The sequence below is a fragment of the Ambystoma mexicanum genome, chromosome 8 (genome assembly GCF_040938575.1).
Source record: "Ambystoma mexicanum isolate Mex_15411 chromosome 8, UKY_AmexF1_1, whole genome shotgun sequence".
NCBI classification, from domain to species: Eukaryota; Metazoa; Chordata; class Amphibia; order Caudata; family Ambystomatidae; genus Ambystoma; species Ambystoma mexicanum.
The window spans coordinates 402,449,601-402,467,106 of record NC_090929.1 but is presented as its reverse complement, the minus strand read 5'-3'; positions in this window follow the sequence as shown (position 1 = coordinate 402,467,106).

Below are 17,506 nucleotides of genomic sequence, written 5' to 3'. Positions count from 1 at the left end.
ACAGTAGGTGTTTCACTGTTTCTATAAATGCTCTGCCACACAGACGACATCCCCTATTTTGTCTTAGAACACCCTCCCAAGCGTCCACAATTTCCCTGGCTTTCGCAATGTTTATTTTTAGTTTAACATAATCCCAGACCAGGCAGTTGCCAATGAATTGCTGTGCATATGGCGGTGATAAAGTCTGACGCTGGATATATTGAAGAAATTGTAGGACCTGGTGTTTATTACTGAGTTTTGCTATAGAGTGCTCATATGCACTCTCCTTCATAAAGGCCTTAAGATGAAGCTTGTAGGTAACCAGCATCATTGTAGAGGCAAAGGAACCTTGCAATGTCCACTGATTTAGGAGTGTCTTCATGTTTGCAAGATGACTCTGAGGCATAGCTGTGGCACGCGTCATCATTACTGTATGTAATTAGTGCATTAAGGTCTTGACTGGCGCACTGACCAATTTCCATGCGGTGGTCATGCTACTAAACTGGATTTTTTCAGCTATAGGTAGCACGTTAAATTCCAGTTAGATCATATCAACTGAAGCTCATTTGGGTAGTCTGAGTAGTCTCTCCAGCAAGATACGCTCCAATTTGCAAATCATTTCCAAATTTTGGATGGCCCAAGCTTCAGCTCCATAGAAAATAATGGACGACACTTTTGCCTGATAGATTTTCAGCAGTGTGTCAATCGAATAACCTCCTCCTCTTTTGGCAAATTAATTGATAATGCCAATTAAATTTGCTGTTTTATTGTGAACTTGGTCAAAATGAGCTGCACCTTGCAATTTATTATCAACAACGAGGCCCAGATATTTTTATGTTTTCACCACTTCAATTGTTTGGCCATCCATCTCCCACTTGACCTTCTTCAGGCTTCTTCTGGGCGGGCAGAAAAGTTTGATTGTGGACTTTGTGGTATTCACTTTTAGTGAGTTGAGGTCAGTATAGGCCTTGAGACTGTCGAGGGTAGCCTGCAGGCCTCGAGTAGTTTAATCGAGGATGACAATATCATCAGCACAGCCTAACCATTTCAACGCCACAGTGCCCCGTTTTGGTGGAATTGTTGCAGGGCTGTGCAGGGCCTTATCAATATCAGCAAGATAGAGGTTAAAAAGTGTGGGAGCCAAATTACAACCCTGTTTAAGTCCTTTAGATGTAGGAAACCACTCATTGGTGTTGCCATGTAGGAAGATGATCATAGCAAGGAGGCCAGATGGAATACCCCATCCTGCAAGCTTATGCCACAGGCTATCCCGGCCAACAGTGTCAAAAGCTGTACTTAGATCTATTAAAGCTGCATATACTGGTGTTTGTCTTGTTGTCCAAGCCTGCTGGATGATAGTGTTAAGGCCAAGATGTTAATGCTGGTATTGTGGCCTTTCCGGAAACCAGTCCGGTTGAAAGGTATGATATTACAGGTTGAAACCCATGTTTCCAGTTCCAGCAAAAGAATTCTTGCAAAACTCTTTGCAGGTGCATCCAGCATGGCAAAGATCCGCTAATTCCCACCAGGGATCCCTTTTTATAGACTGGGACTATTATATTATCACACCAGGATGATGGAATCTTCTGTGTAGTACCGATGGAAGTGAAGAAAACTTGAGGTGCCCTTGTCCATGGGTCAACTGAAGCTTTCATGAGAGAGCTACATATGCCATCTGGGCCTACTGCCCTTGAGGTCTTGGTAGCTTTAATCATGCCGGCAAGTTCTCCTGGATTAAGGCGATAGGACCAGATCGAGTGGGGGTCTGGAATAGTTGTTTCCATCGCTGGGTTAGCCCCCAGGGCCTTTTAATGTGTTCCTTCCATATAAGTTCTGGTATGGCGTGTATGAAGCTGTTGTCCTTTTTCTTCAGGGTCCCGTCACCAATAATCCACCAAAAGTTAATGAGATCATTTGTTTGAGATGCGAAGACCAGAGCTTTCCAGATATTGCATTCTTTCTGATGTTTATGCCTTCTCAGCCAGATGGAATAAGATTTTTTGGAAGATTTGCATTTGTAACTGTACGTGGATTGGCCTAGCTCGGTCTGTGTCGAGTCGACATATCTCATTTCTTAAAACCCTCTTTCTGTCTCTTATGCCTTGTCGTATTGATGCACATGATTTTTGTTGAAGATGTCCGCCCCTCTGTTGGTGGTCTTAATGTTAGTTATACACCATATCCACAAAGCCATCAATAGCCATCCTTGCAAGGTCATCAGTCGTCAATGCCTCAATTTCATAGAATCATTCTCCATATCTAGTCAGTTCGTGGGAGATGGGAAGAATTGATTTATCGATGTTAGACCTTCCAGGAGATCCTAGACTGAAGAGTGTTTGCAGACAAATTGCCCGTTTGGGGGCCACCAAATGATGACCCAGGGAAACCCAATGTCACTATAAGAGGGTAGTGGTCACTTTCCAGTCTATGTGAGACACACATGTCCTCAACTATTGGCAAATGACTGGAGAGAAATACATAATCCAATATGCTGCTGGAAGAGCCACTTACACAAGTGAAGTTTGGGAAGAGAGTCAGAAGGAACCTGGGCTACATTGCGGTGGGTGATAATAGGACTACATGGTACACTTGCAGTCATTCACAGTGTATATGTCATTCATCATGAATTTGTCTATGTGATGTCATCATCAATGCAGTTGTAACTACTGATGTGGCTATGGGCCATGTACGGTCCATGACCATGCTTTGTCCGGGAATGGGTTTGACTGGTGCTGTAATTACGTTCTGCTGCCTTGCATGCCAGGATGTCCTGTGTAGTCACATGAGTAAAGTCTGTGTACTGGGGTGAGTCAGTCATGGTGTTACGCTCACCTGGCTCCCACAGGGGCGTTGATCGGAACTGGACAGCTGCGGTCTCCACCAACGTGACGCGTAGTGCAGAGATGACAGACTGGACTGGCCCGCCTAATTTCGTCTGCTTGACCCGTAGAAGTATTCTCCTGAAAATGGAGAAAGGGAATTAGCCACCCGTGGATTTGAGTAATAACACCCCACTGTTCTTCCCACTAATCACCTACGATATCTCCTTTCAAAGTCTCACCTTATGTTTATAAAAGATGAGCTCTCCATCCTGCGTGGAATGCAGGGGGGCGTAGATAACCAGTTACTTCACTGGTCCGAAGGAATTGGGAGAGTTCCAGACCAATAATGACTCTGAGGTCCCTGGCAAGGAACCGTAAGTATATAGTTCGTAAGAGTTCAAAATGTCTGATATTCACTCTTGTCCGATTCCTTTTGTCTTGCAGCTTGACCCAAGAGAAGATTGCCTCGTGGCAGCTGGTAGCATTCAGGTTAGAGTCTGTATTACCCAACACTGTCCGGTAAATGATACCTGTGTTTAATCTGTTGCTTTCCCTCCTTTTACAGGTGCAGCGTGAAAAATTATGACGTCTTGATGAATAATGCCTCCGGCGGTAAAATCAGGTAAGTCTATAGTGGTAAAAGAGATTATCTTTGTTTATTCTCTCGGTTCACCTTGCTGTTCTTTTGTTCCCCTTAGGTGCCGGAGTTCGGCGAAGATGAGATGGAGACTGCGCCGGACCGTGGAGATGAAAAATGCCTCCGGCGGTAAAATCAGATAAGTCTATGGTGGTAACATAAATTGCCTTTGTTTATTCTCTCGGCTCACCTTGCTGTTCTTTTGTCCCCCTTAGGTGCCGGAGTTCGGGGAAGATGTGATGGAGACTGCGGCGGATCGTGGAGGTGCTGCGAAGGCTGATGATAATAGCACGGCGCGTATCAAATTAACGTCTCTTTCCTTGTTTGAAGGCACGATGGATCCGGAATCAGGTGAGGAATAGAAGTAATGTTCTTGTTCTAACCTTTCCTCCTTCTTCCCCTTTTCTCTAGGAGCTCCAGACTCGAGGCGGGCGTGGCAGAAGGCTGGATGCTGACTTGCAGGCACGGTGAGCGTTACGCTGCTGGATGCAGAATAACGCGAAGCGTGTGCTGCTCTTCGGGCATGGTTTAAATAGCCTTCAAAGTAGTCCCAGGTAAGAAGTTCCCCCAAGACCACACCCGAGTAAGAAAATAGTCCCTGAAGTAAAGTAGTCCCCTTCAGGCTTCACGTTGGCTTGGATTCTTAGCAGCATGGTCTGCATGAGGTAAGTGTAAGCATATGAGCCTGGCGCCTATGGCGCCAGGACTGACCCCTTCTATGAGCTTGGTGCCTACGGCGCCAGGACTGTACCCAGATAGCCCCTAGCCGGGGCTGCTGGGCTTTTTCTAAGCATCTGGATGCCTGCTCCCGGGACTGATGGGCCTGGTCCGGATGCCCGGAGGTAGGCATCATGACACATGGTTCGTCAACTGTTCTGTATTTTCTTGTTGATGCATCATGGGACGTGTTATTTGTAGTGTCACATTACTCCTCATTCCGTTCCCCAGGTGCGTCACATTGATATGTCTGATTAGGATTGACTACTGCTTACACACAAGCCATATGAGCTGCCCTCTGTGTGCGTCCATGTCTACTGGTACGGTGTTGTCCCTCAATATCATGGCATCATATGTGGCCCCAGGTTATTGGGCGCAGCAATGGCTGATTGTGAGGTCTGTGTCACATGTCATTTGGACATTCATGGAATGGTACTGTTTCCTGTTCCGGTATGCCTGCTCCATTGCCTGGGGTTAGCACCAATGCCACATGTGTGCAGTCCAATGCTGCTATGGTATTGGGGAAAAGGTGTAGAACCCTGCCGTTGCGGCATGCACCTGGGTGATGGGCATAGAGATGTGCTAATGGGCATGCCTCATGAGCACATCCAGGACTTGGTCCTGCACATTTGAGAAAGTGGGCTGTGAAATCCCATGCAGTGTCCCAACAGTGAGCACCACCCACCGCCATACTTGTGATGATGCCCTGTAAAAAGTGTGCCAGATTCCCTGGTTCTATCATCAAAGGAACAATTGTCTCACCTATATTGAAGAAAAACGCTTCCTTGCTCCCCTCTGACAACACCTGAGCCACCTTCCTAGTTCTGGAGACTTTTCCTGAAAGGGGATATGAGGATCTTGGTGACTCTCAAGGATCTCATAAAGGCTCGCAATAGCGCAGGCGAAAGCCTATGTAAATGCAGAAGGGTAATACATTCACTTCAGAATAATGGATGGGCTGCACCGCGAAGTACTTGCAAAGTACTGTTGGCTGCCGGCTGCGTCGCCGCTTTGCCCTGCAGTGTGGACCTTGCGTGGATTTGGGACTTTGCCTAGACTCACTACTTGGAGCACGGCCGGATTCTCAAACAACGAGCCCTTGACCGGAGGACGTCTTTTTTGGCTGCACCAGTGTGCCTGACCCAAGGTGACTGTTTGCCCACAAACTTGAAACGTCAATCTTGAGTAATTATCACGTGGTGTGCCTAACGGGCTGTGTGCCCTCTTACACTTGCTGGGTTGGGTGGCCTAACGGGCTGTGTGCCCTCTTACACTTCCTGGGTAGGGTGGTCTAACGGGTGGCGTGTCGCCATTGGAAGTCGTGTTCTTGTGGGCGGTCCCACGGTAACTGTGAGCGTCCTGCCACATATCCCTAATCAGCCTGTTTTCTTTTTTCTTGAAGGAGTTCCTGTTGGAGGCGGGCCCGCCCCCGGTGAAGTGCCCCTCCCCTCTGAGCCTCTTTATTAATCAGCCTCTGGCGCACCCGCGCCGCGCACCGCGAAGTACTTGCAAAGTACTGTTGGCTCTTCGCGGGTCGCGGGGCGCTTAGAGGCGGAGGTGCTGTGCTTGTCGCACCTTATGAAGGGCTGAGGGCGAACCTCGCTAAGGGGCTTCTCGAGGTACGCCAGTAAATCGTTCTAGTAGTTTTGAAATGTTCACTTGTGTGTCACCAGGGAAGGTGTTTGCCTAGAGTGGAAGCACTGAGGGGTTACTTTATACTTCCCCTACGTTCCTTGGTTTTTCCCTGCCTACGGGAGACTGTGGGCTATAAGCCTTTGATCCTGTGGGTTTGGGGTGTACGGACTGTCATTTTGAAGTATTGTGTGTTTACTGCTTAGACGTGCATCCTGTATACGCATGGTTGCAGCTTGATGTCGCATGTGATTTGGTTGTCCCGATAGCACCAAATAGGGACGATTTCTCCTGCTATACGGTGCAGAGAAAAGTTTGACACTCGGTCTAGCGCTGTATGCCACTTCTTTTGCCCGTATTTGTTGTATTGGCTAGTGATGTTAACCTAAGTATTTCCTGTTACTACTGAGGAAGGTGTTGTTTTGTTGACCGCTCAGTTTACACCGTGTTCATACAAAGGGGTGGGGTGCTTCTATTTGTACCTGAGGTGCGTCTAGCTTTCTAGTATGAGCCCAATTCTTAGAAGTGGTTGCAAAACAGGTTCCACTGCGAAGACTAACAAGAATCATGCGGGGAATAGAACCCTTAGTAATTCCCTCCCTTCGCCAACTAGTACTAAAAAATCCCCCACAAAAATGTCCAACTCTCAAGTGGAGAGTACTGCGAGGGTGGTTCTGGATAAAGTTTCTGTTTGTAATGTTGTAGTCCCTCTGTTAGATGATTCTATTCCTTCCCCTGGGCTTCCCAATTCCCTGGCTCAGCCAACATTCACTGTTCAGGATGCTAATGACATGGATGGGGTGGTGGGTGAGGTAGATGTGTTTTCACAGGACCCAAACTGTGCCCTGACCTATGAACAAGGAGGTCTCCCTTACAATTTAGACACCTCAATGATGGCACCTACTGTCATTAGTGAATTAGCAAAAAGAGTGCGCCTCTCTCTTGGCCCCTCTTCTCCAGCCTCGAGCTTGTTCCCTTTCTGGGAACAAGTCCATTTCCACCTGCCAACAGAAAGAAGCATAAAAAAATGTGTCAAGCAAAGAGACGAGTCTGCAATGACGATGGCAAAAGGCTTACAAGGGATCCCTCTGCCTCACTATGACAACTTTCAGGTTGATGAGGGTTTGCCAGCAGGGATGTTTCATCCATCTAGAATCGACTCTTTTTCCCTTAGAAATGAGGATGCTGACTTGTCTGCTCCAAAAGTGGAAGCTAGATTGGCTTCTACTCCGGAAGATTATTCTTCCATTACCCATCAACATGAGTCGTTCAATTTTCTCGTTATCTCCCGCATACTTAACTTGTTGGACAAGGGGCATGAGCTCACCCATTGTTCAATAAGGGAGATGCAGGGTTCGCTAGGATCCATGAAAGACAAGATGTCAAAATTGGAAGGCTATATCTTAGCAGACAACCAATCCAAAGCCTTCTATCTGGCCCAATTCGAAAAGATGCTGGCAAATGTTAGTTCCACCTTGCGACCCTCCCGAGACCACATTTCGACTTGCTCACAAGGTTCCCAAACTGACTTTGGAATTCATCTTGCCTTCATGCCTCAAAGATCTTATTCACAAGTAGTGCAGGGCGACAAGAGAGTCACCTTGGATTATGGGGACTCTGAGGCCATTGACCTTTTTGAACTAACCAAATTACAGCATGATCGGCTACTGCAGGTGGAACAACTCCTGTACAAGATGGCTGGGACCCCACCTCTCCAGGACTGTCTCGCTTCTTTAAGCGAGAGTCCTGAAGTTGTGGAGGAGAATGTCGTTCCTCCGGATAGTCCTTCGGTGTTGACAGCGCTGATTGATCCCCAGGTCACGATCCCTATTGCGCTACCTATTGCGACACTGCAAGTCGAAGAGGGGCTGGTGGAACATGAGGCAAGGCATTTCATCTCTCGCAAGGCAAGGAAGTCTTTTCTACGAGCCCAAAAACGCCTCAATCAGACAAAGGCCATGCAGAGAAAAGTAGCCCTCAATGCACCCCCAGGTAGGAAGGTGCAGGTGCCCCATGAGCCCTGCTTACCTACCATTGTTAACAATCTGAGCAATCACGACGATTTGGGTTTAGACTTGGGTGACCTTGACAAGGAAAGCAGGAAACACCTGCAGATTGCAGCCCTAAAAAGCGGGAATGTGCAGATCGCCGCTAGTGCTGCTCCTAAGACGCCAACGGCAAAAACGCAACCGCTGCTGCACTGTTTTTTTCCAAATATCAAATGGAGAAAAGTCCTTACTAGACAGCTAGCTGGCACCAATGTGCCTCCGGTTGCAAGCCCCGTAACTGCCCTAGGGCCCACCGAACCTCCACATGGTGCTCAGGTGAGTGATTTGGTTGTCCTGCCAGCATCTGCTGCGGCAAGCTTAGCATGTCCCTATGTGCCCCCGAAACTATTAGCCGGAGGTCATGAGGTTGACGTTGCAATTTTGGCAGAGGTTGCCACTGATAGGGAAGCGCAAGAAGACTTGGCCCAGCATCCCAAGTCTGCCCAGTTGCCGTCGGATTTGATCCGGGCTGGTGTAGGTGGGAATCTGCAGAAGTGCCCAGCCCCTGCAGCAGAGACGGTTAACAAGGCTTTGTCCTTCGCACAAACGCCCAAGGATATGAAATTAATCATTGGGTGGTCTAGTAACCCTGAGATTAATGGCCCTGCTCAGATTAATAGGTCCTTCCTGATGAATTCTTTCTTTTAGATTCCAGCTTTAAGAAATCTATCAGCCAAGGACCTGGATTGGGTTAAACTGGCGACCCATAACAACCATAGAGTGCTCTGCAGAGTGCAATCCCAGATTATATCCAAAACGCTCTTGGAGTTCTCAGATGATTTCTTTTTAATTGGGCTTGTGCGGCGTCTGTTTTTGGATATGGAGAGTGCCTGGGACTTTCTCGATTGGGTACCTGCGCCGCCAAAAGAATGCCCCGCAGAACCCGCCGTGGTCCTTTTTGAAACTCACGCTAACCAACTAGCTGTCCAACTGGCCTCGCTCAACCAAGCACTTAGTGGTCTAGCCTGGTTGGAGCCCTTGTTAAAAGTGGCGGCAGTCATAAAAGGTCCTACTTCTGAATCATAACTGCCCAGTCTTTCTGTCACCTCGTTGAATCGCTGTGGTTTAAGCAATCTCGGGGCTTGGCATAGACGGGTTGGGCCTGATCAAAAACCTGATATTTTATTTCTGCAGGAAACAATGGCCATGCGCAAACTCTGCCTGGATGGCTATACTTGCTTTTCGGTCCCTGCCTGTCGACAACAATTAGGCTGCCCTGCAGGGGGAATTGCTGTGTTAATCTATAATGGCTTGAAGGCAGTGTTAGCCCTTATGGATACTTCTGACTCATGTCTATTTCGACTCTTCTTCTCCTGTCAATCTATTGGAATCCAAAGGTGGTGTCGTTGAATTTGCTTTTAGAAGACTTGTATCGTATGTTGGGTCATGCTGCTGTCACGTGTCCCAATCACGAAATTGTGATTGGAGGTGATTTGAATTCTTATCTGCCCCTTGACAACATTGCATTGCCCACTTCCACCTCTTCCGCTTATGCCCAACAAGCCTGCTGTAGTGGAGACAACTTGGCACTTTTTTTTAAGGAAAGGGGGATCTATCCTATACAACTTGTGAATCACTCAAGTAGCTCTTCTTGGAGGCGTAGCCAAGCTGCATCTCTCATTGACTATTTGCTGGCCTCAAGTGCGTGCACTGGGCTGCTCGACCCTACCCTTATTCGGGACGTGGGTTTGAGCGATCACCACATGTTGACTTTGCGCCTACATATTGAGAGTGTGGCCTATGATGTTTCGGCCCCAGTTTGTCTGGTCAAAGGCGATAGGCACACTATCTCTGTAAATTGGCACCCGTCGGTGTGCCGGAAACTGCTGTTCCTGGTACCTGTTGGTGTTCCATGATGATTTTCTCTCTGTTGGTAACATGGAAAAAATCAATGAGATAAATGTATCGATGATTCATGGGCACCTAGCCAATCTTGTGAAAGACTCGCGTGAAAAAGGCAACTTGCAGGATTTCCACGTTAATGTGGACGCAGTCGCATTACTAAAAAGGCAAAAAAACAGAGAGCTGCACAAGTTAAAACGGATGCCGTATCACGTCTCCGTCTATAACAGAGAAAAGAACTTTATTGTTGCTCGATTTAAAACGCAATTAAAATCTCTTCGACAGGCTGCTTTCACTCTAGCCAACCAAAATATGATTGAGATGCTATGCAAAAAAAAAACTTGCGATGTATGGGCTATCTTAAGAAATCCGGCGGGAAAAGTGGACACGCGAATGGATGCTTCCATCACAGGCATTGAATGGGAGCAATTCTTTCGCCAAAAATATGCAGTTCCTGAAATACACCTATCGTCGGAATCTCTGACAATGCAGCTGCCGTTCCCACGTGTCTGTCCGTGGGTTCTCAAAGATATGATATGGGCAATTGCCCAACTGAAATTTTCGAAAGCGGCTGGGCCTGACGGTCTACCTCCTTGCGTGTTCAAGGATGATCCGAATTTTTGGGCCAGGTACTTGCTGCCACGCTTCCAACTAGTTTATGAATCCGGCAGAATTCCCAAATCATGGTTAATGGCTACAGTGTTTCCCATTCACAAAAAGGGTGCCGTAAGCAACCCGACAAATTTTAGACCTATCGCCTTAATCGATACATCAGCAAAAAATTTTGCAAAGCTGGTTCTCTGCGAGTTGGAAGCCTGTTTATGTGCCTCTCCCATTCTGGCAAAAGCTCAAGTCGGCTTTCGGAAAGAAATGGGCACCCAGTTAAATGCCTTGACTCTTGCCCATCTTCTTCACGCTGCTCATTCCAAGACTAATGCTACCATCTATATGGCAGCATTAGACCTCTCAGCTGCCTTCGACAACGTTTTACAAAATCGTCTCTGTCAGAAGATGCTATCATATGGCATTCCTGCTGCATTAGTAGCAATAATTGCAGCATTACATCAAAACACGTCTTACAGGGTCAGCATTAACTCTGAGGGGCTTCTGTCAGATATCATTCCCACGCGTATAGGTGTGAAACAGGGGTGTAACTTGGCCGCGGTTTTATTCAATCTCTATCTGGCTGACATCGAGCAGATATGGCTAGGCACCAATTCCTTTCCGGTAGTTTTGGGCAAACTTCGGCTACACTGGTTGGCTTTTGCCGACGACGTAATCCTATTCGACAGGGTCCCATTTGGTCTCCAAAATAAATTAAATATCTTCTATGAGTATTGCACACTAAACAATATGACCAAATGTTCTCATATAATGGTTTTTACAGCCAAAAATAAAATACCAAAGTTTAACTTTGTGATCAATGATCTTCCTATTACGAAAGAAACTTAGGTTATCACCTGTCGAATGGAATGTCTGTCGGTGCATGGCGCACAGTGTTGAATTCTAAGCTGGCTCTCTTGTTGGCCCAAATGAGAATTATTTTTCGAAGATACTGTAGATTTTCCCTTAGCCCCTTGTTCCAATACTATACCCTGAAGGTAGAACCTATTCTGCTCTATGCAATTGATGTCTGTCTCGTGAACTTGGGGCCTGTATTAAATTTGCTCCAAGGTAAGCTGTGGAAAACTATCCTGGGTTTGCCAGGTTACCTTCCCAATCCTATTATTCTAATGAATTGGGCCTTTACCCTTTAGCAGGCAAATATCAGTGGCGTATGGTAAATACCTTTTGTAAAATGCTCATACCGCCTCCAAATTCCCCTTATGAGACAATGTTAGCTCAGAAATATCCAACTTCGATGTGTGAGTTTAATGTCCGAATACAGGCCATTTTAATCTCATTGAACATGTCGCAGCAAGACCTAATAGATCATCCGCATAAGGTCAAAAAGCATTTTTTTAAAAATTCATGGGCCCACAATTCTGACTTGATTGGGGGATATCCCTCTTTTTCTATCTATGCCACATTTAGGCAGGCTGTTTCCCCTAGACTACCATATTTATTATGCTGCCCTGATAAAGCGGCAAGAAGAACCTACCTGCGCTTCCGCTTAGACCTAATCCATACGGGCTATCGGATCAGGATTTGGTCCGTTTATAAGGCCCAGGTACAGTGGGAAGTGTGTAGATTCTGTCTTAAGCATGCCGAGAGCGAAACCCCGGAACATCTTTTTATGTATTGTAACTTCTTTGACAATCATAGGCGTCGTTGTTTGGGTGCTTTTTTGAATTCGCACTCCACCTTTGAACGTCATTTAGTTTGGCTTTGTTGCAAGCAGGGTAATACCACCTCAATTATTCTAGCAACAGTTAGAATTGTTCTGCTCATTGAAGAACAGCTGCTACAACGCAACCTGGCTTTACGGAGTGGGTAGGATTCTGAGGAGTCGCCTGGATTCTGACCAAGTATTTGTGTAGCATTTATGAATTAGCCAATTGTTTTTTAGCATTAGGTGCTGGTGCTATCCTCAACATTTTGTTTTTCTTAGAAGTGGTGTCCTTTTAAGAAGCTTTCTTATAAAGTTTTAAGTGTAAAATGCTCTCTCATGTCATGTAGGAACACAGAAAGCTGCAAGATGCTTGGTGTCTGTTTTCCTTTTGGTTAAAAGGACCCTAAATGGTTCTCATGGGTTTGAGCATGTGATTGTCTAAATTTTAAATTTAGTATTTTCTGTTACCCCCTATAGTTGGAGGTGATTTTGATTGTTGTTGAGTATTCTTCAGGCTCTCATGTGTTTTGTATGTGTTAATATTGTTGTGTTGTGATAATCTAGATAGCATTGATTTCTTTTTAACCTGTGTATACTTGATTTTATGATGTAACATTTGTAAAGGTGTAAATTAATTTTGCTACCAAAACAAATTAAAATAAAAATAAAAAATAATGGATGGGCTCCAGAAGAGAAAGACCCAGCTTAATGCTGGCAACGCTCTACACTAATGTGACTAAACTTCATTTCACAAATACTGACGCAAACTCACATTTATTTATCTGTCCGTTCGCACAGTTTGCCCACACCAGGGTAAAGTGTGTCTTGTCCTAGCTCACATTTCAAGGGCTTCAACCTTCTGGTGTTTTGTTTCACATTCTAGCAGGCCGGTGTAGTTTTTGAAATGCCAAGAACAACAATGAAAAGCACGTGGTAAAACTATGCAGCAGGACAGATTGTAGATTCCTGACAATGCACGCAATGCGACCTCTGCTATTACCCCGGCAGGGTTCAACGGCAAGCGCAGTGTCTTACCTTGTAGTCTAACGCATTTTTTCCAAATTCCACAGGGGGTGACAGGATTAAATTTACCTTATCCGATACATTTTTTGTCATTGCGTATGCTGAATTTAGTTCATAGTGGAGCAAGGGAGGATGTTGGATTTGGTTTTGCTGTTGACATCCCCGCCACAGGTCTCATTTTGACTTTAGCTCGCCCACAGTGTGATAGACATCAACGATATGCTGTTTTGTAGTTTGTAGTGTCATCCAGTAAGATTTTAAGCATGTGAACAATTTTGAGTCTAAAGCTGTGAGCTTGTCTTTTGTTTGTCGGTGCAGACGTGCGAGAATGCACAGCGTGAGTTCCAGAGAGTAACACTAATTACTTCTTCAATTATCCCACCAGTTTCTTCGAACCAAAACTAATTGTATGGAGTGTGGCGAAGAGAAAGGGGCATTGTTGGATAGCTCCAGTTCCTTGCATTACCCATCTTCTGTGCTATTAATTAGTGAGGTGCGTCGTGCATCTGATTTCCCGTGGACTTGCACTTTTGATGTTAGCTGGCAGCAGTGTAATTCTTCTCACAAGGGGCGGGGGGGGGGTGCAGCCATTTTATTTTCCCTTATCATGTATTGTACTAATTAGCCGTCCATTCTGCAGCATGTGTGAAAGGGGGCTGGACCTCAGCTGTCGGTCAGCTGCATTTGATGGGTTTGCCATGGAAGACAAAGGGTCGTATAGGAATTGTTCGAACTACAATTGTTCGAATTACAATTGACCTTTGCACAATTGACCGAATTGTGAAGGTCAATTGTTACATATATGCGGGGGGAAACCCCCATTATATATATAAATATATATATATACATATATATATATATATATATATATATATATATATATATATATATATATATATATATATGGTCAATTGTGCAAAGGGCAATTCGGACCCTCGACTTTCGGTCAATTAGGTAATTCGAACAATTGTGTTGGAACAATTTGGGTAATACCAGACAAAGGCAATATGCAGATGATGTTTGCTTTATAAAAACACACACCTCTTGTGGTCTGAAAACATAGTTTTGCCAGGTGAATTTCACATGTCAGGAATGTCACATCTTATGATCCACTCTGAAATGCTGGCAGAGCTGGATCAATATGAATCACATGTCAGGCCAATGACCCTAAGAAAGGCTGCTTTGGATTCGTTTAATTCTTTTAACTGCTCTTGTAGTTTTCCATGGGCATCTTCTTTCATAGCTCTAGTCTCTGAGTCACTGTGTCATTCAGTAGTTTTGGTAAACTAATAATACAGTATCCCCATTCTCACTGGGTTAAGTCCAGGAAAGACGTGCGGCTCCTTCTTGGTGGCCGACACGACTGCATCAAAATGGTCCCATGTTATTTCACTGCGGGATGACATTTTGCAGGTTTTTTTCCTATGGAGATTATAATGAAAAAACTCACCGAATTTTTTTTATTTTTTTATTTTTGCTGTGGTTACCCCCTGAAGCACCCCATCCCCTTTAATTTTGTATCGATTGCCAAACACCCAGACCCATATATATATTTTTCTAAACACCCCCCCTAAAAAATGTGATGAGTTTTTTCGTTATAAAAATCGTGGCAAAAAACCCCAGGAAATGTCATCCCGCAATGAAAGGACGTTGTACCATCAAAACAAAGTTTCAGACTCCACGACGGCTCATGGCTGTGTCACTCCGTCACCATGCCCGTGCTGTCACTCCGAGAAATGCTTATACCCAGCAGCAGTGCAGAGACGGGGATATGGAAAGGGGGCGGGGCTAAACACTCAGTGGGCGAAAGGCAGATGAAGCTAATCCTCTCCCATTCCTAAAACAGAAGGAGGTGGGAAGTAAGACTAGAAAGAAGAGAACGTGTTTTATAGAAAGACAAAGGTTGAAGAAAGAAGCGAGTGTCAAGTCACTCATATATTCTTACAGAGGACGCAGGATCTAGGGCAACTTGTAATGAAGAAAGTCCAAGACTATCCAACTGCCACCCCTCACGTACAAATCGGCATCTTCTAAAATCTTCATGGGTCTGACAAAGGGCCACTTATCGACTATCTCATTTCACTTTGAAGCATAGATAGAGTTTCTTGGAAGAGGCAGTCTTTCGGTTTGGGGAGCAAACTCCTGCTTGTCCATGGCTAATGTTCATTTGCACTAAGCGTTTCTTTCCCTCACATGTCCAGTCCTTCCAAGTGTCCTAACTTGGAAACAGTCTTGAGGGTCTAGCTGCGGCCTTCTACGACCCAACGCACACTGTCATGTTAGCATTTGTAGGTGGAATTACCCAAATTGATGTGTTGTGTCGTAGACATCAGACTTCTCTTGGACTTCCATGTTGAAGCATTCTAAAACTAGCTTAATTCCAATTGAAGCTACAAGAAATATCAAGAAAACTCGTCCCAGTTTCAGACTGGATTATGGAAATGCCGCCGGATTGCATCCCGAGAAGTCACTTAGCACTGATGCTGTGACGGGGCCAATAGCCGGCACTCGCAATTTCAACCACACTACTGCAGTGCTCATTGCTCTACACTAGCTCATCATTGAAACGCAGTGTGCTTTCGAGACAGCAGCTTGTGATTCTCTATGTTTGACATGGTGTTGTGGAGCAAATACATGCTTCTTCGGGAAACCCCATTGGTCAAGAAACAAACGCTGACAGTATTTCTCCAACTGGGCTCAATGCACTGCACCTCGCTCTCCCTCATGATCCATGTTGTGCTCCATCACTCACCATCTTCAGGGAAGAAAAGAAGACCTTTTTGGCTTACTGCACAAAAACCCAGACTCATTTAAAAGTGGAAAAGGTCGCTTTAATGTGACAGGCCAAAGCTTACAATCAAAACGCTTAACTGGCTCCATGGCCTAACAAACTAAAGAAATATTTTAACAACCAATTAAATAATTAAACCTTTTCATTTTCATTTCCCCCCAACAATTAAATAATTAAATAACCCATTTCCTCCCTAATTATCCCTTGGACCCTACCGTCTCCTTGCCCCTTTTCCAGGCGTCCCGCTTTCTCCCAGGGGCCATGCCCCTCCAGGCTCAATACCTGTTCCCCCGGGGTGACCTGCTTGTGCAAACAGCGCCACCCCATCCTTTCCCGTGTCATTTCCCCATTGTGCTTCCCTCCCCCCACATCAAAAGGGGCCATGCCCCCGGCGCCCCGACCCACTTCAACACCCTTCAAACTCCCTTCTACACCAAACTCCCCCTTCCTATGACCTGCAGCCAGCCTGACCTGCCACATCAGCAACATATATTACACATAAACTTTCACGATGCCCTGACCTGTCACACAAAACTACCAACCCCTACCATCCTAACAGACCCCAAAACTCATAAAAAACTCACCATGTCATCTAAAACCCCCCGCATAATCCCATGAACAATGGACCCCCCCATATTCCATAACCAGACACCAGCCTTAAACCAAAATGAAGGGGTGGGAGGGCGGGACAATCACCAAGTCCTAACCGTCGTCTGCCTCCCGAACCTTCCCTGAGCCCTTAAATACCCCCGGGAGGCGCTCTGGCCCCCATGGCCACTCGCTGGCCGTGTGCAGCACCAAAAACTCCCCGGGGGGAAACGCTTCGCGTTCCCGCCGGGGCCCCCCTTTTGGCTTACTGCACAAAAACCCAGACTCATTTAAAAGTGGAAAAGGTCGCTTTAATGTGACAGGCCAAAGCTTACAATCAAAACGCTTAACTGGCTCCATGGCCTAACAAACTAAAGAAATATTTTAACAACCAATTAAATAATTAAACCTTTTCATTTTCCCCCAACAATTAAATAATTAAATAACCCATTTCCTCCCTAATTATCCCTTGGACCCTACCGTCTCCTTGCCCCTTTTCCAGGCGTCCTGCTTTCTCCCAGGGGCCATGCCCCTCCAGGCTCAATACCTGTTCCCCCGGGGTGACCTGCTTGTGCAAACAGCGCCACCCCATCCTTTCCCGTGTCATTCCCCCATTGTGCTTCCCTCCCCCCACATCAAAAGGGGCCATGCCCCCGGCACCAGAAAAACCCTCCCCCGAGGAGTTCTTTCTGCTCCACCCCCCCCCCCAATTTTTTCTACCTCCAACTTTTTACCCAGTCTCCCAGCCAAGAACCCATGTCCGCCAGGCAGTGATTATTCCCATACACGGACAAGTGTACCCCATCCTCTCTAAAGATAAGGAGACCCTCATATGTTATTTCCTTATGGTCCATGACCTGCACCGCCACCGAGGCACAAAATTTGACCATTTCTCTGGTTATTCCCTTCCTGGCCCGCTCTATTGCTCCCTCACTTCTCGCTCCCCTCCAAACTCTTCTTTGCTACAACTTAGTCCACACCACCACTGCTTGAGGCCACATTTCCCGCACCCACACTAAGTCCCTCTTCATTTTCTTTAGCAGAGCCACCCCCGTATCTCTCACCAGGTCATTCTCCCCTGTATGCATAATCACCACCTCTGGAACCCCATAGCGTTCCCTCATCCCTGCCAATATAGGAAGCAGCTGATCCCAC